Source organism: Pristiophorus japonicus, chromosome 7 (genome assembly GCF_044704955.1).
Source record: "Pristiophorus japonicus isolate sPriJap1 chromosome 7, sPriJap1.hap1, whole genome shotgun sequence".
Classification (NCBI taxonomy): domain Eukaryota; kingdom Metazoa; phylum Chordata; class Chondrichthyes; family Pristiophoridae; genus Pristiophorus; species Pristiophorus japonicus.
The window spans coordinates 186,301,132-186,321,744 of NC_091983.1; positions in this window are offsets into that span (position 1 = coordinate 186,301,132).

The window sequence follows — 20,613 nt, forward strand, 5'->3', positions numbered from 1 at the left end:
CCTGCTGGTCCAGAACAAGCTCTAATTATTAATTGTTTTCCCCTCAGAGTCACATGACTCCACTCAAAATGACTAAGTTAACATCTCAATCCAAGTTTAATTGTCTCTTGATTATTGTCAGATCACATTTTCTTCTCTGTTAGATTTTATGAAGATGTACATGTGGGTAACAGTTCTAATATAAGAGTATTAGCATATTCTTGTGTTTTTACTGGCCATGTATGGCTCCAGTACTAAAATGTCTGCACTGAAATTAATGGAGCAAGAATTGCTTGTTAAGAACTATTGATAAAGGCCAATCAAGAGAAGCTCATGGACAATTGCATGAGATCAAGATAAAACTGAAATTGTGCTAATTAATCACAATTAGTTAATTACATTATTCAACAGTAAAAATGTAATAACTGCAATGGCAAAGAGATGTTAAATAAATATTTTTGTAGTATCCTCTGTATGTGCCATAGGATCACATAGGATTACATCGGATATACACCCTGCCCGCCAGGTCTCGTTTAGGGCAGCGATATCTACATTGAAGTACCTGAGTTCCCAAGTAACGATAGTGGTGCGGTTTCCGGTCTGTTGCTGTTGGGGTTTTACATGAGGGTCCTGATATTCCAGGTCCCAAACTTCATCTTAAAGTGTGGAAGATGGCTGTGCGTGTATTCTTTTAACGTGGGGTGGGTGTTGCACACCAGCTACCACACGGGCTTGATGGAGCAAAGCCTTGGTCTAGTAGCAAGGGGATCCAAGATGACTGGAGACCAGGCACTGCTGTATGGGCTCATATACATACGCATACTCCTACTGTCCTCCTTCCTCCTTTCCAGAGGACCTCTCTCCTTGGGATTCATAGGGCGCAGTGTGGTCCACATGACACCTTGCTGTTGGCTCGTGCTGCTCCTTCACTGGGCCACACCTTGGCCTCGACCTCACTGCTCCTATGCTTCCGACCGCCGACCCCTCCCACTCTGGGTCCCGACCTCCGACGCTCCCGCTCTGGGTCCAAACCTCTGACTTTCCCGCTCTGGGTCTTGACCTCCGACTCTCCTGCTCTGGGTCTCGACCTCTGACTCTCCTGCTCTGGGTCCCAACCTCTGACTTTCCCGCTCTGGGTCTTGACCTCTGACTCTCCCGCTCTGGGTCCCAGCCCCTCGCTGGGCTTAGCCTCGCTCCATGACACCCCGCCAATCCATTGCCTGGATACCAGAGACGTTGATGTTGTTGCCCTCTTCACTTTTGTTACCCTCTCAGGACAGCTCGCGCTGCTCCCTGAGGTGGCTAGCTCCTCTATCCTTTGTTGCCGGTGCTGGTGTTCCCTCCCAGGTCAGGTCAGCAGGCAGGGGAAGGCCAGCTCAAGGAACAAGGTGGTGGTTACACCTTCTTCTGGAAAGGTGAACCAGAGGAAGAACGCCACCTCCATGGGGTCAGCTTCGCCATTAAAAAATGAACTGGTTGGCCATCTCAGAGACTCCCCTTGAAGGCTAAATGAATGCCTCATGACTCTTTGGCTCACCCTAGCAAGGAACCAGTGCACTACAGTCTTCAGCCCATACGCCCCAACACTGGAAGCTACAGACGAGACCAAAGAGGAATTATATTTCAGCCTCGAACAATCCCTGTCCCGAGTCCCAACAGGTGACAAGCTGATCCTCCTTGGTGACTTCAATGCCACATTTGGAAAGGATATTGATCTCTGGTGAGGTGTGATCGGTAGAGAAGGGATAGGGAAAGCCAACTCCGGTGGTACCCTCCTCCCGATGAAATGTTTTGTCATTACCAATTCCCTGTTCCGTCAGAAAGACAAATATAAGGCTTCATGGCAACACCCTTGCTCCAAGCACTGCATCTGCTAGATTAAGTCATTGTCCGATGAGGGACCGCAAGGATGTGCGCATCACCCGTGCCATGACAGGAGCTGACGACTGCTGGACAGACTACCGCCTAATCCGCTCTGACACCACCATCAATGTTGCCCCAAAACAGCGACGACAATAGAAACAATGCCGCAGGAAAATTAACGCCGGAGCACTCAAAGCTCCTGCGAAGAAAGCCCTATTCAGCCAGCGCCATCACTGCCAACCTGATGACTTCCAGTGACCCAGAGACGCAGAGTGCCCACAGGGCCTGGTCTGCCCTCATGGACTCCAGAATTAGCACCTGTGAAGAGACGCTCAGTCACTCAACCAGGAAACACCAAGACTGGCTCGAGTGAATGAGCAGGAGATCCAGCAGCTAATAAGCCGCAAGTGCAAGGAATTCTTGAACTGGAAACAACAACACAACTCAAGAGCAAGAAAACAGCTCTACAGACGTCTGAAGGCTGAGGTCCAACAGAAAACCCGCGACCTAAAGAGCAGATGGCGGGTGGAGAAAGCGTGGGAGATCCAGCAGCTAGCCGACAACCACGGCGTGCGTGGATTCTTCACAGCAGTCAAGACTACTTATGGCCCAAGCACCCAAGGCCCGACCCCACTGCTGACCAAGAATGGAGAGCTGCTCATCAAGGACAGAGAGGCAGTCAGTGCCAACTGGAAGCAGCACTTCGAGGATCTCCTTAACCGAGACTCTGCCTTCGACATGAGTGTCCTCGACTCTATCCCGTAGCATGCCACCCGCCACAATCTCAGCACAATCCCAGCCCGGCACGAGGTAGAAAAAGCCATCTGTCAATTGAAGAACAACAAGGCATCAGGAGCAGATAGAATAAGAACATAAGAACATAAGAATTGGGAACAGGAGGAGGCCATCTAACCCCTCGAGCCTGCTCCGCCATTCAATAAGATCATGGCTGATCTGGCCGTGGACTCAGCTCCACTTACCCGCCCGTTCCCCATAACCCTGAATTACCTTATTGGTTAAAAATCTATCGATCTGTGGCTTGAATACATTCAATGAGCTAGCCTCAACTGCTTCCTTGGGCAGATAATTCCACAGATTCACAACCCTCTGGGAGAAGAAATTCCTTCTCAACTCGGTTTTAAATTGGCTCCCCCGTATTTTGAGGCTGTGCCCCCTAGTTCTAGTCTCCCCAACCAGTGGAAACAACCTCTCTGCCTCTATCTTGTCTATCCCTTTCATTATTTTAAATGTTTCTATAAGATCACCCCTCATCCTTCTGAACTCCAATGAGTAAAGACCCAGCCTACTCAATCTATCATCATAAGGTAGCCCCCTCATCTCCGGAATCAGCCTCGTGAATCGTCTCTGTACCCCCTCCAAAGCCAGTATATCCTTCCTTAAGTAAGGTGACCAAAACTGCACGCAGTACTCCAGGTGCAGCCTCACCAATACCCTACACAGTTGCAGCAGGACATCCCTGCTTTTGTACTCCATTCCTCTCGCAATGAAGGCCAACATTCCATTCGCCTTCCTGATTACCTGCTGCACCTGCAAACTATCCTTCTGTCATTCATGCACAAGGACCAATTGGAGAGCTGTGGAGGCGTGTCCTGCTCAGTTGCAGCTGTGAGCAGTGAGAGAAGCAGCTAGCAACTTGAGCTCCTGCCTGGAGAGCCCTGAGACCAGCCCAGGAACAGAAGGAAGGAAGGGGCTTCACCACAACTTTCATCCAGAGGGAGAGGAGGAAGCAGAAAACATTTATCAACTTTACCATTTCTGCAAGGAGTTGGAGAGAGGGGGAAAGACCAACAACAAACCAGTGTGGAAGGAGGGAGACTCAACATTCTACAGGTGGGTGTGGGTGCATTTCCCCAAAAAGACTTTGTTGTTTCGGTGGGGGGAGGAAAGAAGACCACTGAGGGCCGGAACATCGCGGGGGGTGTGTGTGTGTGTGGTAGTGTGTGTGGGGGCCTTGCTTACAACTAGGCCCCCCCCACAATTGGAACCCCCCCCACCCCCCACATTTGCCTAGCCTGGGATAGCTGGAGCTACCAGGCTGAAGATTGTTGTTTTTCTTAAATCACCCAATTAAAGATCGTTAGGAGTGCCTGGTGGCTCCAGCTACCCCAGGTGAAGACATCTTCTCCCCGCACCTGAAGACCACCCCAAAGACTTTTGTGTTTTGCCATCTGGGGAGTGCACCCACCCACAGCTGCGAGGGGAGACCTGCCCTCGCAGCCCCCCCCCCTTCCCACCCCCCTCTCTCTTTCTCCGTTACCCTCTGTTTCTCCCCTCTCTCTCTGAGAACCCTTTCCTTCCAAATTAATAAAAAAAAAAAACCAATTAAGACAACTGAGCAGAGGGAGCAAGGCCTCTCCCCAATTGTCAACGAGGGGAGAGGTGCCTCGTTAAGGGCTCCTCTGCTCAGTGAACATAAGAGGCCATTAAAGACCATTAAGGCCTGTGACTTTGGGGTGGGTGTAGCCCTTAAAGGGACCCCGTGATGGCGACCCCATCCACGCCGGTGGCAGGGCCAGCAAGGACGTATGCGCAGGTGGCAACCGCTTCCACAGCACCTCCTGCGCCACCCGCTGCCCTGCCACCATTTAGATTAATTACTAGAAAACACGGGGTCAAGAGCTACACTCACCCCACAATGAGCATTGAGGAGTGCGTGCGGGCGATGGCTGGGGTAGTCGGCCCCTCGGCCATTGTCGCAGCCTCCAAGATGTCTGGGAAGGCTGTTTTCTTCCTGGGGTCGGAGCGGGCGGTGTCCCTGGCCCTCGAAAAGGGGCTCACGGTGGGCGGGACGTTCCTGCCGGTGGATCCTCTCGAGGCCACCGCGCAGAGGGTCATCGTGTCGAACGTCCCGCCCTTTGTTCCCGCTGAGCTCCTCCTCCCTCACCTACAACAACTGGGGGAGGTAAGGTCAGGGATCAACCCCATACCGCTCGGCCTCAGGGAGAACAGCCTGCGCCACGTGTTCTCCTTCCGCCGCCAGCTCTTTGTCCGGCTGGCGCGGGAGGACGTGACAGAAGGGCACTTTAATGTGGTGCACGAGGGGACTGCCTACCGCGTCTTCTGGACGTCGGACGGCGTGCGGTGCCATGCCTGCAGGGAGGTGGGGCATGTTCGTAAGAACTGCCCCGCCTCCAAGGCCGTCAAACCACCGAAGGCGGCCATAGCTGGCGCCGCCGCCACCCCTCCCCCTAGTTGCGTCCGCGTGCCGGGAGCCATGGGTGCGCGGGCATCGTCGGAGGCCTTTGTTTTCAGGGCCTCCGGCGGGGGGGAGGGAGAGCGTCCGAGCGGAAAGAAGGCGCGGAAGAAGGAGAAACATCTAGAGGCGGGTCCCCTCGGTGCGCCGGAAAGTCTGACCACCGCGCTCAGCCCAACCCAGTCACCGGCGAGCGCGGGGTGCCCCGAGCCCGTGCCCGGGCCCTTGAATACCACCACAGAGGGGCCCAGGCGCGGGCAAGAAAAGGAAAAGGGGGGGGCGGAGCGGGAGGCCTCGGCAGACATGGAGGTCTCCCTGACTCCGCGCGCCCCCAGGAACAAAAAGAGGCACCGCCCCAATGAGGCGGAGGGGGAACAACATCCCTCCGCGGAGGAGGCGGTGCCCGCCGCGTGTCCCGAGTCCCCCACCAGCGCCCCCAAATTGCGCTGCAGGCGCGAGGAGTCTTTCCCCGGGGAGGGTGAGACAGTTGAGGCTGCCCAGCCTCTGCCTCCCGGGGATGGAGTGGAAGATCTGCCTGTCGTGGGGGGCGTGGGGACCGCGGAGGAATGCGTAGCCGCCGGGCCGGGCGTCCCGGGGACTGAGGCGGGCGAGGCCGAAAAGGCCGAACCTGAGCCCGCCCAGCTATTACCCAACTTCCCCCGGGATTTGCTCGACCCGGCAGAGAATGAAACAATTGATTTTAATGATACTGTAGATGCTGGGCCGGGGGGTGGCAGCGGGGAGGGGGAGGAACACCCACCCTCGCCCCTTACTTTGGAGCTGGAGCACTTGGAGGGCCTGGGGATTTCCTATGGCCGGGTCTCTCCTTGTTCTCCGGTTCCTGGGGCGGAGGAGGAACCCCTTCCGCTGTCATTTCCCGACCCAGCACCATTTTTAAAAGAGCCCAGTGGGGACTCCTCTGCCGACGATCCTGGGGGTGGGATCGGGGCAGTGCCAGGGCCGGTTGGAGCGGCCGGTTCATTTGCCGTACCTTGTGCGGTCGATGGGCCGGCTGCTGGCGGCCACCTCCCGGAGGAGGACGGGGACTCGGTGGGGGACGCGGGTGAAGACCTAGAGACCACCGCCAGTGAGGCGGTGGATCTGCTCGCGGCCGCCGCTGAGGCCCTCCTCGTTCCTGCAAAGGAACTCCGGGACTTTTTGGCCCAGAGCCGGGGTCGCCGCGACCAAGCCCGACTGGCCCTGGAAAAATGGTCCGAGCCGGAGCTGATCAAGGGGTCCGTCCGCGCCGCCGTTAAAACCTTGGCCGCGGGCGGGCCCTTGACAAAGGAGCAGCACCTTGAGCTGCGCGAGCTCGAGGGACTCCTCGCTGGGCTGCGGAGGGAGCGGAGTTCAACAAAAGACTCCGCTCCCTCCCCCACAATAGGTTAAGGTAGAGGTTGCACTATGCTTTTGCCATGAAGATAACCATAGCCAGCCTCAACATCAACGGCGGCAGAGGGGCACGCCGTAGATTTGACAATTTTTCGCTCCTGCGGGAGGGGAAATATGCGGTGTGCTTCCTGCAAGAAACCCACACCGTTCCGGGAGACGAAGCCACGTGGCTCCTGGAATGGCAAGGAGAGGTCCGCATGAGCCACCTCACCGCCATTTCTAGTGGGGTGGCCATCTTGCTGGGCCCGCATTTTCAGCCGGAGATCTTGGGGGTCGAGGAGCCCGTGCCAGGCCGCTTGCTGCACGTAACGGTTCGCCTGGGGGACGTGCCGCTCCATCTCGTGAACGTGTACGCCCCTCATCCCGGCCCGCAGCAAACGCGCTTCTTTGAAGAGGTGTCCGCTCTTCTTGGCTCCGTCGACGTCGGCGACTGCATTGTCCTCGGGGGGGATTTTAACTGCACCCTCGAGGCGAGGGACCGCTCCGGTGCCCCGCAGTGCATGACGGCGATGGAGAAGTTGAGGGACCTGGTCGGGTCCTTCGACTTGGTGGACGTCTGGCGAAATCTCCACCCCGACTCCAGCGCCTTTACTTGGGTGAGGCCTGGAGTTGGATGGTCTAGAGTCGACCGCCTTTACGTGTCTCGGGCGTACGTTTCCTGCGTCCCGGCGGCCTCCATGCGGCCGGTGCCGTGTTCGGACCACCACCTGGTGTGGGCGGAGCTCGCTTCGCTCCGCGCGAGGACGGGGTCCGCGTACTGGCACTTTAACAACCGGCTGCTGGAGGACGTGCGGTTCCAGGACTCGTTCCGTCGATTCTGGTCCGACTGGAGAAGGAAGCAGGGGGGCTTCCCCTCCTTGAGGCTATGGTGGGACGTGGGCAAGGCTCACGTCCGCGTCTTCTGTCAAGAGTACGCGAGGGGGTCGACCAAGAGGCGGGCGGCCAGAGTCGGGCGCCTAGAAAAAGAGGTGCTCGACCTGGAAGCCCGTCTCGGTCAAGTCGTCCAGGACCCGGCCCTGCGGACGGTGTACGAAGCGAAGAAGGCCGCGCTGAAGGACCTGCAGCTCGTCGGGTCCCGAGGCGCGTTCGTGAGGTCGCGGATCCGGTTCCTGCGGGATCTGGACCGCGGCTCCCCCTTCTTCTACTCGCTGGAAAAAAGGCAGAGTGTCCGTAAGCAGCTCTTGACGCTGCTGGCCGACGACGGCTCTCTCGTCTCGGATCCGGAGGGCGTCAACAACAGGGTCCGTGAATATTACGGGGCTCTGTTCTCTCCGGATCCGTCCAGCGAGGAAGCGCGTAGAGTTTTGTGGGAGGACCTGCCGAAGGTCAGCCCGGAGGGCGCCGAAAATCTGGAAGCTCCGCTAAGCCTGGCGGAGCTGACCGGTGCCCTCGCCCGGCTCTCGGGGGGAAAATCCCCGGGGCTGGACGGGCTGACCGTGGAGTTCCACAGGGCGTTCTGGGACGTCCTGGGGAGCGACTACGCGCGGGTCCTGGGGGAAAGTCTGGCGACCGGGGAGATGCCCCTCTCTTGGCGCAGGGCAGTCATCGTCCTGCTGCCTAAGAAGGGCGATCTCCGCCTCCTTAAGAACTGGCGCCCGGTCTCCCTCCTCAGCACGGACTACAAAATCTTCGCCAGGGCGATGTCTGCTCGCCTTGGTGCCGTGCTGGACCACATGATTCACCCCGACCAGTCATACACGGTCCCGGGCCGGACGATCCACGACAACATCCATCTGGTCCGGGACCTCATCCATTGCTCCCAGGAGGCTGGTCTGTCGGTCGCCTTCCTATCCCTCGACCAAGAGAAGGCGTTCGACAGGGTGGATCACGACTATCTGCTCGGAACTCTGCGCGCTTTCGGGTTCGGGACGCATTTCGTCGCCCGGATCCGACTTTTGTACGCCGCCGCGGAGTGTCTGATTAAGGTTAACGGGTCCTTGACGGCGCCCCTTCGCTTTAGGAGAGGGGTGCGCCAGGGATGCCCCATGTCCGGCCAGTTATACGCCGTTTGCGTGGAGCCTTTCCTGCGCCTCTTGCGGACGAGGTTGACGGGACTGGCTCTGCAAGGGCCGGGCGTGGAGGTCGTCCTCTCGGCTTACGCCGATGACGTGCTCCTCGCGGTAGAGGATCCCGCTGACCTGCGGAGGATGCGTGAGTGCCAGGAGATTTACTCGGCCGCGTCCTCCGCCAGGATCAACTGGGAGAAATGTTCCGGACTCCTGGTGGGTCAGTGGCGGGTGGACTCCCTGCCGGAGGAGCTCAGGCCTTTTGCCTGGAGCACGACCCATCTCCTCTATCTGGGAGTCTACCTTAGCCCCGACGAGGAAGCCTGGCCGGCGAACTGGCAGGAGCTGGAGGCCAAGGTCGCCGCTCGCCTAGGGCGCTGGACAGGACTGCTCCGAGTGCTGTCCTACAGGGGTCGAGCGCTAGTCATAAACCAGCTGGTGGCCGCAATGCTGTGGTACCGGCTGGTCACTTTGACCCCTCCCCCTGCGTTTGTCGCCAAGATACAGAAGAAGCTGGTGGACTTCTTCTGGAACAACAGGAAGCACTGGGTCTCTGTCGCGGTCTTGAGTCTCCCGCTTGAGGAGGGCGGTCAGTCGTTGGTGTGCGTCAGCGCCCAGCTCGCGACTTTCCGTCTTCAGACCCTGCAGAGATACCTTTACGTCGAGCCCCCTCCTAGGTGGTGTGCTCTGGCGAGGTATTTCTTCCGCCAGCAGCTCGACCTCAATTATGACACGCAGCTCCTGTTTGTGAACTTGGGGGGTGCCAGGACCGCCCTCCGGGAGCTGCCTGTCTTTTACAGGGAACTCATCAGGGTCTGGAACAAAGTCTCCACCAAGCGCAGCTCTCCGCCGGCTGGAGTGGCGGCCGTCCTGCAGGAACCGCTGCTCGGGAATCCGTACCTCCACGGCCGAGGCTTCATGTGGCGGTCGGAAGAGAGGGCTGTGGCTGGTGAGGTGACCAGGGTCAGGGACCTGCTCGATGGCGGAGGAGCGGGCTGGATGGCGCCAGTCACGCTGGCGCGGCGCCTAAATTCTGCCAACGTCCGCCGCGCGGCCGATGCCATCGAGTCGCTAAAAACAGCTCTGGGCCCTGACTCCGTTAGGTGTATCGAGGAGGCTCAAGCACGTGGGGAGATCCCGTCCGAACTGACCCCCGTCCGGACGGAATTCCTCATCGGCGCCAAACCCCGGAACCTCCCTCGGGGACCGGCGCCTCACAACTTGAGCCGCCTCGGGGAAATCCCCTCCGTGCCTTTCAGTTCCGCGCGGAGGGGTTTCCTGTACGGGCTGCTCCTGCACACCCTCAACTTTGCCATCCTCGCCGGCCGTCCGGACACGCCATGGCGTACCATCTTGCCGTCCGGAGGAGGCGGGGGTCCCCGATGGAGGGCACTCTACGCAGGGGTCCTCCCACTATTCATCGGGGACTTGGCCTGGAGGGTGGTGCACGGAGCAGTGCCGTGCAACAAATTTTTAAGCCGGTTCACGGACTCCCAAGCCGCCTGCAATTTCTGCGGTCTGGAGGAGTCCGTGTTCCATGTTTTTATTGAATGCACAAGGTTGCAGCCCCTGTTCCACTATTTGAAGGGGCTGCTCCTGAAATTCTGGCTGCACTTCAGTCCCACTCTCCTGATCTTTGGGCACCCTGTGCGGAGGGGAGCGGGTAGGTCCGAGGGCCTCCTCGTAGGACTGCTCCTGGGCACGGCCAAGGGTGCCATCAGCCGGTCCAGGCAGCGGGCGGTCGAGGGGGTCGTTCAACCTGACTGCCTGCCTCTCTTCCGCTCTTACATCCGATCCAGGGTGTCCTTGGAGATGGAGCACGCGGTGTCCACCGGTACGCTCGCGGCCTTCCGCGAGAGGTGGGCACCGGAGGGACTGGAGTGCATCATCACGCCCGGCAACCAAATTTTAATTTGATTTTACGTTTTAAAGTTAATTTGTTTTAATTGCCGGTGCTTTTAGTGTCCCCTTCCCTTTTATAGGGGGCACTGGGGAAAAATTGTGATTTTAGTGCCCAAAAAAAAAAAACCAAAAAAAGAAAAACACAAAAAAAAACAAAAAAAGGGGGGGAAAAAAAGGGCCTTGTAAATGTCTGGAGTGTCACCCAGGTTGGGTGGCACCGTTATTGTTTTATGTTTTCGCAGGTAGACTCTAAAAGAGTTTCATGCACAAGGACCAATTGGAGAGCTGTGGAGGCGTGTCCTGCTCAGTTGCAGCTGTGAGCAGTGAGAGAAGCAGCTAGCAACTTGAGCTCCTGCCTGGAGAGCCCTGAGACCAGCCCAGGAGGAGAAGGAAGGAAGGGGCTTCACTACAACTTCTATCCAGAGGGAGAGGAGGAGAAAGCAGAAAACTTTCAACATCTTTATCATTTCTGCAAAGAGTTGGAGAGAGGGGGAACAACCACAACAACCAACATCCAGTGTGGAAGGAGGGAGACTCTACTATCTCTACAGGTGGGTGTGGGTGCATTTCCCAAACAGACTTTGTTGTATCGGTGGGGGGAGGAAAGAAGACCACTGAGGGCCGGAACATCGCGGGGGGTGTGTGTGTGTGTGTGTGGTAGTGTGCGTGGGGGCCGTGCTTACAACTAGGCCCCCCCCACAATTGAAACCCCCCCCACCCCCAATTGCCTAGCCTGGGATAGCTGGAGCTACCAGGCTGAAGATTTTCATTAATCACCCAATTAAAGATCGTTGGGAGTGCCTGGTGGCTCCAGCTACCCCAGGTGAAGACATCTTCTCCCCCCACCTGAAGACCACCTCAAAGACTTTTGTGTTTTGCCATCTGGGGAGTGCACCCACCCACAGCTGCGACGAGAGACCTGCCCTCGCAGCCCCCCCCCCTTCCCACCCCCCCTCTCTCTTTTCTCTGTTACTCTGTTTCTCCCCTCTCTCTCTGAGAGCCCTTCCTTCCAAATTTAATTTAAAAAACAAACAATTTAAGACAACTGAGCAGAGGGAGCAAGGCCCCTCCCCAATTGCCAACTAGGGGAGAGGTGTGCCTCATTAAGGGCTCCTCTGCTCAGTCATTATACAAGAGGCCAATTAAGACCATTAAGGCCTGTGACTTTGGGGTGGGTGTAGCCCTTAAAGGGACCCCGTGATGGCGACCCCATCCACGCCGGTGGCAGGGCCAGCAAGGACGTATGCGCAGGTGGCAACCGCTTCCACGGCCCCTCCTGCGCCACCCGCTGCCCTGCCACCATTTAGGTTAATTACGAAAAAACACGGGGTCAAGAGCTACACTCACCCCACAATGACCATCGAGGAGTGCGTGCGGGCGATGGCTGGGGTAGTCGGCCCCTCGGCCATTGTCGCGGCCTCCAAGATGTCTGGGAAGGCCGTGTTCTTCCTGGGGTCGGAGCGGGCGGTGTCCCTGGCCCTTGAAAAGGGGCTCACGGTGGGCGGGACGTTCCTGCCGGTGGACCCTCTCGAGGCCACCGCGCAGAGGGTCATCGTTTCAAACGTCCCGCCCTTTGTTTCCGCTGAGCTCCTCCTCCCTCACCTACAACAACTGGGGGAGGTAAGGTCAGGGATCAACCCCATACCGCTCGGCCTCAGGGAGAACAGCCTGCGCCACGTGTTCTCCTTCCGCCGCCAGCTCTTTGTCCGGCTGGCGCGGGAGGAGACGACGGAAGGTCATTTTAATGTGGTGCACGAGGGGACTGCCTACCGCGTCTTCTGGACGTCGGACGGCGTGCGGTGCCATGCCTGCAGGGAGGTGGGGCACGTTCGCAAGAACTGCCCCGCCTCCAAGGCCGCCAAACCACCGAAGGCGGCCAAGGCTGGCGCCGCCGCCACCCCTCCCCCTAGTTGCGTCCGCGTGCCGGGAGCCATGGGTGCGCGGGCATCGTCGGAGGCCTTTGTTTTCAGGGCCTCCGGCGGGGGGGAGGGAGAGCGTCCGAGCGGAAAGAAGGCGCGGAAGAAGGAGAAACATCTAGAGGCGGGTCCCCTCGGTGCGCCGGAAAGTCTGACCACCGCGCTCAGCCCAACCCAGTCACCGGCGAGCGCGGGGTGCCCCGAGCCCGTGCCCGGGCCCTTGAATAACACCACAGAGGGGCCCAGGCGCGGGCAAGAAAAGGAAAAGGGGGGGGCGGAGCGGGAGGCCTCGGCAGACATGGGGGTCTCCCTGACTCCGCGCGCCCCCAGGAACAAAAGGAGGCACGGCTCCGATGAGACGGAGGGGGAACAACATCCCTCCGTGGAGGAGTTGGTGCCCGCCGCGTGTCCCACGTCCCCAACCAGCGCCCCCAAGCAGCGCCGTAGGCGGGAGGAGTCTGTCCCCGGGGAGGGTGAAACAGTTGAGGCTGCCCAGCCTCTGCCTCCCGGGGATGGAGTGGAAGATCTGCCTGTCGTGGGGGGCGTGGGGACCGCGGAGGAATGCGTAGCCGCCGGGCCGGGCGTCCCGGGGACTGAGGCGGGCGAGGCCGAAAAGGCCGAACCTGAGCCCGCCCAGCCAATACCCAACTTCCCCCGGGAGACGCTCGACCCGGCAGAAACACAATTTACTGTTTTTAATGAAACTGTAGATGCTGGGCCGGGGGGTGGCAGCGGGGAGGGGGAGGAACACCCACCCTCGCCCCTTACTTTGGAGCTGGAGCACTTGGAGGGCCTGGGGATTTCCTATGGCCGGGTCTCTCCTTGTTCTCCGGTTCCTGGGGCGGAGGGGGAACCCCTTCCGCTGTCATTTCCCGACCCAGCACCATTTTTAAAAGAGCCCAGTGGGGACTCCTCTGCCGACGATCCTGGGGGTGGGATCGGGGCAGTGCCAGGGCCGGTTGGAGCGGCCGGTTCATTTGCCGTACCTTGTGCGGTCGATGGGCCGGCTGCTGGCGGCCACCTCCCGGAGGAGGACGGGGACTCGGTGGGGGACGCGGGTGAAGACCTAGAGACCACCGCCAGGGAGGCGGTGGATCTGCTCGCGGCCGCCGCTGAGGCCCTCCTCGTTCCTGCAAAGGAACTCCGGGACTTTTTGGCCCAGAGCCGGGGTCGCCGCGACCAAGCCCGACTGGCCCTGGAAAAATGGTCCGAGCCGGAGCTGATCAAGGGGTCCGTCCGCGCCGCCGTTAAAACCTTGGCCGCGGGCGGGCCCTTGACAAAGGAGCAGCACCTTGAGCTGCGCGAGCTCGAGGGACTCCTCGCTGGGCTGCGGAGGGAGCGGAGTTCAACAAAAGACTCCGCTCCCTCCCCCACAATAGGTTAAGGTAGAGGTTGCACTATGCTTTTGTCATGAAGATAACCATAGCCAGCCTCAACATCAACGGCGGCAGAGGGGCACGCCGTAGATTTGACAATTTTTCGCTCCTGCGGGAGGGGAAATATGCGGTGTGCTTCCTGCAAGAAACCCACACCGTTCCGGGAGACGAAGCCACGTGGCTCCTGGAATGGCAAGGAGAGGTCCGCATGAGCCACCTCACCGCCATTTCTAGTGGGGTGGCCATCTTGCTGGGCCCGCATTTTCAGCCGGAGATCTTGGGGGTCGAGGAGCCCGTGCCAGGCCGCTTGCTGCACGTAACGGTTCGCCTGGGGGACGTGCCGCTCCATCTCGTGAACGTGTACGCCCCTCATCCCGGCCCGCAGCAAACGCGCTTCTTTGAAGAGGTGTCCGCTCTTCTTGGCTCCGTCGACGTCGGCGACTGCATTGTCCTCGGGGGGGATTTTAACTGCACCCTCGAGGCGAGGGACCGCTCCGGTGCCCCGCAGTGCATGACGGCGATGGAGAAGTTGAGGGACCTGGTCGGGTCCTTCGACTTGGTGGACGTCTGGCGAAATCTCCACCCCGACTCCAGCGCCTTTACTTGGGTGAGGCCTGGAGTTGGATGGTCTAGAGTCGACCGCCTTTACGTGTCTCGGGCGTACGTTTCCTGCGTCCCGGCGGCCTCCATGCGGCCGGTGCCGTGTTCGGACCACCACCTGGTGTGGGCGGAGCTCGCTTCGCTCCGCGCGAGGACGGGGTCCGCGTACTGGCACTTTAACAACCGGCTGCTGGAGGACGTGCGGTTCCAGGACTCGTTCCGTCGATTCTGGTCCGACTGGAGAAGGAAGCAGGGGGGCTTCCCCTCCTTGAGGCTATGGTGGGACGTGGGCAAGGCTCACGTCCGCGTCTTCTGTCAAGAGTACGCGAGGGGGTCGACCAAGAGGCGGGCGGCCAGAGTCGGGCGCCTAGAAAAAGAGGTGCTCGACCTGGAAGCTCGTCTCGGTCAAGTCGTCCAGGACCCGGCCCTGCGGACGGTGTACGAAGCGAAGAAGGCCGCGCTGAAGGACCTGCAGCTCGTCGGGTCCCGAGGCGCGTTCGTGAGGTCGCGGATCCGGTTCCTGCGGGATCTGGACCGCGGCTCCCCCTTCTTCTACTCGCTGGAAAAAAGGCAGAGTGTCCGTAAGCAGCTCTTGACGCTGCTGGCCGACGACGGCTCTCTCGTCTCGGATCCGGAGGGCGTCAACAACAGGGTCCGTGAATATTACGGGGCTCTGTTCTCTCCGGATCCGTCCAGCGAGGAAGCGCGTAGAGTTTTGTGGGAGGACCTGCCGAAGGTCGGCCCGGAGGGCGCCGAAAATCTGGAAGCTCCGCTAAGCCTGGCGGAGCTGACCGGTGCCCTCGCCCGGCTCTCGAGGGGAAAATCCCCGGGGCTGGACGGGCTGACCGTGGAGTTCCACAGGGCGTTCTGGGACGTCCTGGGGAGCGACTACGCGCGGGTCCTGGGGGAAAGTCTGGCGACCGGGGAGATGCCCCTCTCTTGGCGCAGGGCAGTTATCGTCCTGCTGCCTAAGAAGGGCGATCTCCGCCTCCTTAAGAACTGGCGCCCGGTCTCCCTCCTCAGCACGGACTACAAAATCTTCGCCAGGGCGATGTCTGCTCGCCTTGGTGCCGTGCTGGACCACATGATCCACCCCGACCAGTCATACACGGTCCCGGGCCGGACGATCCACGACAACATCCATCTGGTCCGGGACCTCATCCATTGTTCCCAGGAGGCTGGTCTGTCGGTCGCCTTCCTATCCCTCGACCAAGAGAAGGCGTTCGACAGGGTGGATCACGACTATCTGCTCGGAACTCTGCGCGCTTTCGGGTTCGGGACGCATTTCGTCGCCCGGATCCGACTTTTGTACGCCGCCGCGGAGTGTCTGATTAAGGTTAACGGGTCCTTGACGGCGCCCCTTCGCTTTAGGAGAGGGGTGCGCCAGGGATGCCCCATGTCCGGCCAGTTATACGCCGTTTGCGTGGAGCCTTTCCTGCGCCTCTTGCGGACGAGGTTGACGGGACTGGCTCTGCAAGGGCCGGGCGTGGAGGTCGTCCTCTCGGCTTACGCCGATGACGTGCTCCTCGCGATAGAGGATCCCGCTGACCTGCGGAGGATGCGTGAGTGCCAGGAGATTTACTCGGCCGCGTCCTCCGCCAGGATCAACTGGGAGAAATGTTCCGGACTCCTGGTGGGTCAGTGGCGGGTGGACTCCCTGCCGGAGGAGCTCAGGCCTTTTGCCTGGAGCACGACCCATCTCCTCTATCTGGGAGTCTACCTTAGCCCCGACGAGGGAGCCTGGCCGGCGAACTGGCAGGAGCTGGAGGCCAAGGTCGCCGCTCGCCTAGGGCGCTGGACAGGACTGCTCCGAGTGCTGTCCTACAGGGGTCGAGCGCTAGTCATAAACCAGCTGGTGGCCGCAATGCTGTGGTACCGGCTGGTCACTTTGACCCCTCCCCCTGCGTTTGTCGCCAAGATACAGAAGAAGCTGGTGGACTTCTTCTGGAACAACAGGAAGCACTGGGTCTCTGCCGCGGTCTTGAGTCTCCCGCTTGAGGAGGGCGGTCAGTCGTTGGTGTGCGTCAGCGCCCAGCTCGCGACTTTCCGTCTTCAGACCCTGCAGAGATACCTTTACGTCGAGCCCCCTCCTAGGTGGTGCGCTCTGGCGAGGTATTTCTTCCGCCAGCAGCTCGACCTCAATTATGACACGCAGCTCCTGTTTGTGAACTTGGGGGGTGCCAGGACCGCCCTCCGGGAGCTGCCTGTCTTTTACAGGGAACTCATCAGGGTCTGGAACAAAGTCTCCACCAAGCGCAGCTCTCCGCCGGCTGGAGTGGCGGCCGTCCTGCAGGAGCCGCTGCTCGGGAATCCGTACCTCCACGGCCGAGGCTTCATGTGGCGGTCGGAAGAGAGGGCTGTGGCTGGTGAGGTGACCAGGGTCAGGGACCTGCTCGATGGCGGAGGAGCGGGCTGGATGGCGCCAGTCACGCTGGCGCGGCGCCTAAATTCTGCCAACGTCCGCCGCGCGGCCGATGCCATCGAGTCGCTAAAAACAGCTCTGGGCCCTGACTCCGTTAGGTGTATCGAGGAGGCTCAAGCACGTGGGGAGATCCCGTCCGAACTGACCCCCGTCCGGACGGAATTCCTCATCGGCGCCAAACCCCGGAACCTCCCTCGGGGGCCGGCGCCTCACAACTTGAGCCGCCTCGGGGAAATCCCCTCCGTGCCTTTCAGTTCCGCGCGGAGGGGTTTCCTGTACGGGCTGCTCCTGCACACCCTCAACTTTGCCATCCTCGCCGGCCGTCCGGACACGCCATGGCGTACCATCTTGCCGTCCGGAGGAGGCGGGGGTCCCCGATGGAGGGCACTCTACGCAGGGGTCCTCCCACTATTCATCGGGGACTTGGCCTGGAGGGTGGTGCACGGAGCAGTGCCGTGCAATAAATTTTTAAGCCGGTTCACGGACTCCCAGGCCGCCTGCAATTTCTGCGGTCTGGAGGAGTCCGTGTTCCATGTTTTTATTGAATGCACGAGGTTGCAGCCCCTGTTCCACTATTTGAAGGGGCTGCTCCTGAAATTCTGGCTGCACTTCAGTCCCACTCTCCTGATCTTTGGGCACCCTGTGCGGAGGGGAGCGGGTAGGTCCGAAGGCCTCCTCGTAGGACTGCTCCTGGGCACGGCCAAGGGTGCCATCAGCCGGTCCAGGCAGCGGGCGGTCGAGGGGGTCGTTCAACCTGACTGCCTGCCTCTCTTCCGCTCTTACATCCGGTCCAGGGTGTCCTTGGAGATGGAGCACGCGGTGTCCACCGGTACGCTCGCGGCCTTCCGCGAGAGGTGGGCACCGGAGGGACTGGAGTGCATCATCACGCCCGGCAACCAAATTTTAATTTGATTTTACGTTTTAAAGTTAATTTGTTTTAATTGCCGGTGCTTTTAGTGTCCCCTTCCCTTTTATAGGGGGCACTGGGGAAAAATTGTGATTTTAGTGCCCAAAAAAAAAAACCAAAAAAAGAAAAACACAAAAAAAAAACAAAAAAAGGGGGGGAAAAAAAGGGCCTTGTAAATGTCTGGAGTGTCACCCAGGTTGGGTGGCACCGTTATTGTTTTATGTTTTCACAGGTAGACTCTAAAAGAGTTTCATGCACAAGGACCAATTGTGAAGCAGTGGAGGTGTGTCCTGCTCAGTTGGAGCTGTGAGCAGTGAGGGAAGCAGCAAGCAACTTGAGCTCCTGCCTGTAGAGCCCTGAGACCAGCCCAGGAACAGAAGGAAGGAAGGCGTTTCACCACCAACTTTACCCAGAGGGAGAGGAGGAGAAAGCAGAAAACATTTAAACATCCTTACCATTCTGCAGGGAGTTGGAGAGAGGGGGAAAGACCAACAACAAACCAGTGTGGAAGGAGGGAGACTCAACATTCTACAGGTGGGTGTGGGTGCATTTCCCCAAAAAGACTTTGTTGTATCGGTGGGGGGAGGAAAGAAGACCACTGAGGGCCGGAACATCGCGGGGGGTGTGTGTGTGTGTGTGTGGTAGTGTGCGTGGGGGCCGTGCTTACAACTGGGCCCCCCCCACAATTGGAACCCCCCCCACCCCCCACATTTGCCTAGCCTGGGATAGCTGGAGCTACCAGGCTGAAGATTGTCATCAATCACCCAATTAAAGATCGTTAGGAGTGCCTGGTGGCTCCAGCTACCCCAGGTGAAGACATCTTCTCCCCCCACCTGAAGACCACCCCAAAGACTTTTGTGTTTTGCCATCTGGGGAGTGCACCCACCCACAGCTGCGAGGGGAGACCTGCCCTCGCAGCCCCCCCCCCCTTCCCACCCCCCTCTCTCTTTCTCTGCTACTCTGTTTCTCCCCTCTCTCTCTGAGAACCCTTTCCTTCCAAATTTTAAAAAAAAACCAATTAAGACAACTGAGCAGAGGGAGCAAGGCCTCTCCCCAATTGTCAACGAGGGGAGAGGTGCCTCGTTAAGGGCTCCTCTGCTCAGTGAACATAAGAGGCCATTAAAGACCATTAAGGCCTGTGACTTTGGGGTGGGTGTAGCCCTTAAAGGGACCCCGTGATGGCGACCCCATCCACGCCGGTGGCAGGGCCAGCAAGGACGTATGCGCAGGTGGCAACCGCTTCCACAGCACCTCCTGCGCCACCCGCTGCCCTGCCACCATTTAGATTAATTACTAGAAAACACGGGGTCAAGAGCTACACTCACCCCACAATGAGCATTGAGGAGTGCGTGCGGGCGATGGCTGGGGTAGTCGGCCCCTCGGCCATTGTCGCAGCCTCCAAGATGTCTGGGAAGGCTGTTTTCTTCCTGGGGTCGGAGCGGGCGGTGTCCCTGGCCCTCGAAAAGGGGCTCACGGTGGGCGGGACGTTCCTGCCGGTGGATCCTCTCGAGGCCACCGCGCAGAGGGTCATCGTGTCGAACGTCCCGCCCTTTGTTCCCGCTGAGCTCCTCCTCCCTCACCTACAACAACTGGGGGAGGTAAGGTCAGGGATCAACCCCATACCGCTCGGCCTCAGGGAGAACAGCCTGCGCCACGTGTTCTCCTTCCGCCGCCAGCTCTTTGTCCGGCTGGCGCGGGAGGACGTGACAGAAGGGCACTTTAATGTGGTGCACGAGGGGACTGCCTACCGCGTCTTCTGGACGTCGGACGGCGTGCGGTGCCATGCCTGCAGGGAGGTGGGGCATGTTCGTAAGAACTGCCCCGCCTCCAAGGCCGCCAAACCACCGAAGGCGGCCAAGGCTGGCGCTGCCGCCACCCCTCCCCCTAGTTGCGTCCGCGTGCCGGGAGCCATGGGTGCGCGGGCATCGTCGGAGGCCTTTGTTTTCAGGGCCTCCGGCGGGGGGGAGGGAGAGCGTCCGAGCGGAAAGAAGGCGCGGAAGAAGGAGAAACATCTAGAGGCGGGTCCCCTCGGTGCGCCGGAAAGTCTGACCACCGCGCTCAGCCCAACCCAGTCACCGGCGAGCGCGGGGTGCCCCGAGCCCGTGCCCGGGCCCTTGAATACCACCACAGAGGGGCCCAGGCGCGGGCAAGAAAAGGAAAAGGGGGGGGCGGAGCGGGAGGCCTCGGCAGACATGGAGGTCTCCCTGACTCCGCGCGCCCCCAGGAACAAAAAGAGGCACCGCCCCAATGAGGCGGAGGGGGAACAATATCCCTCCGCGGAGGAGGCGGTGCCCGCCGCGTGTCCCGCGTCCCCCACCAGCGCCCCCAAATTGCGCTGCAGGCGCGAGGAGTCTTTCCCCGGGGAGGGTGAGACAGTTGAGGCTGCCCAGCCTCTGCCTCCCGGGGATGGAGTGGAAGATCTGCCTGTCGTGGGGGGCGTGGGGACCGCGGAGGAATGCGTAGCCGCCGGGCCGGGCGTCCCGGGGACTGAGGCGGGCGAGGCCGAAAAGGCCGAACCTGAGCCCGCCCAGCTATTATCCAACTTCCCCCGGGGGTCGCTCGACCCGGCAGAAAAACAATTAAATAATTATGACACTGTAGATGCTGGGCCGGGGGGTGGCAGCGGGGAGGGGGAGGAACACCCACCCTCGCCCCTTACTTTGGAGCTGGAGCACTTGGAGGGCCTGGGGATTTCCTATGGCCGGGTCTCTCCTTGTTCTCCGGTTCCTGGGGCGGAGGGGGAACCCCTTCCGCTGTCATTTCCCGACCCAGCACCATTTTTAAAAGAGCCCAGTGGGGACTCCTCTGCCGACGATCCTGGGGGTGGGATCGGGGCAGTGCCAGGGCCGGTTGGAGCGGCCGGTTCATTTGCCGTACCTTGTGCGGTCGATGGGCTGGCTGCTGGCGGCCACCTCCCGGAGGAGGACGGGGACTTGGTGGGGGACGCGGGTGAAGACCTCGAGACCACCGCCAGTGAGGCGGTGGATCTGCTCGCGGCCGCCGCTGAGGCCCTCCTCATTCCTGCAAAGGAACTCC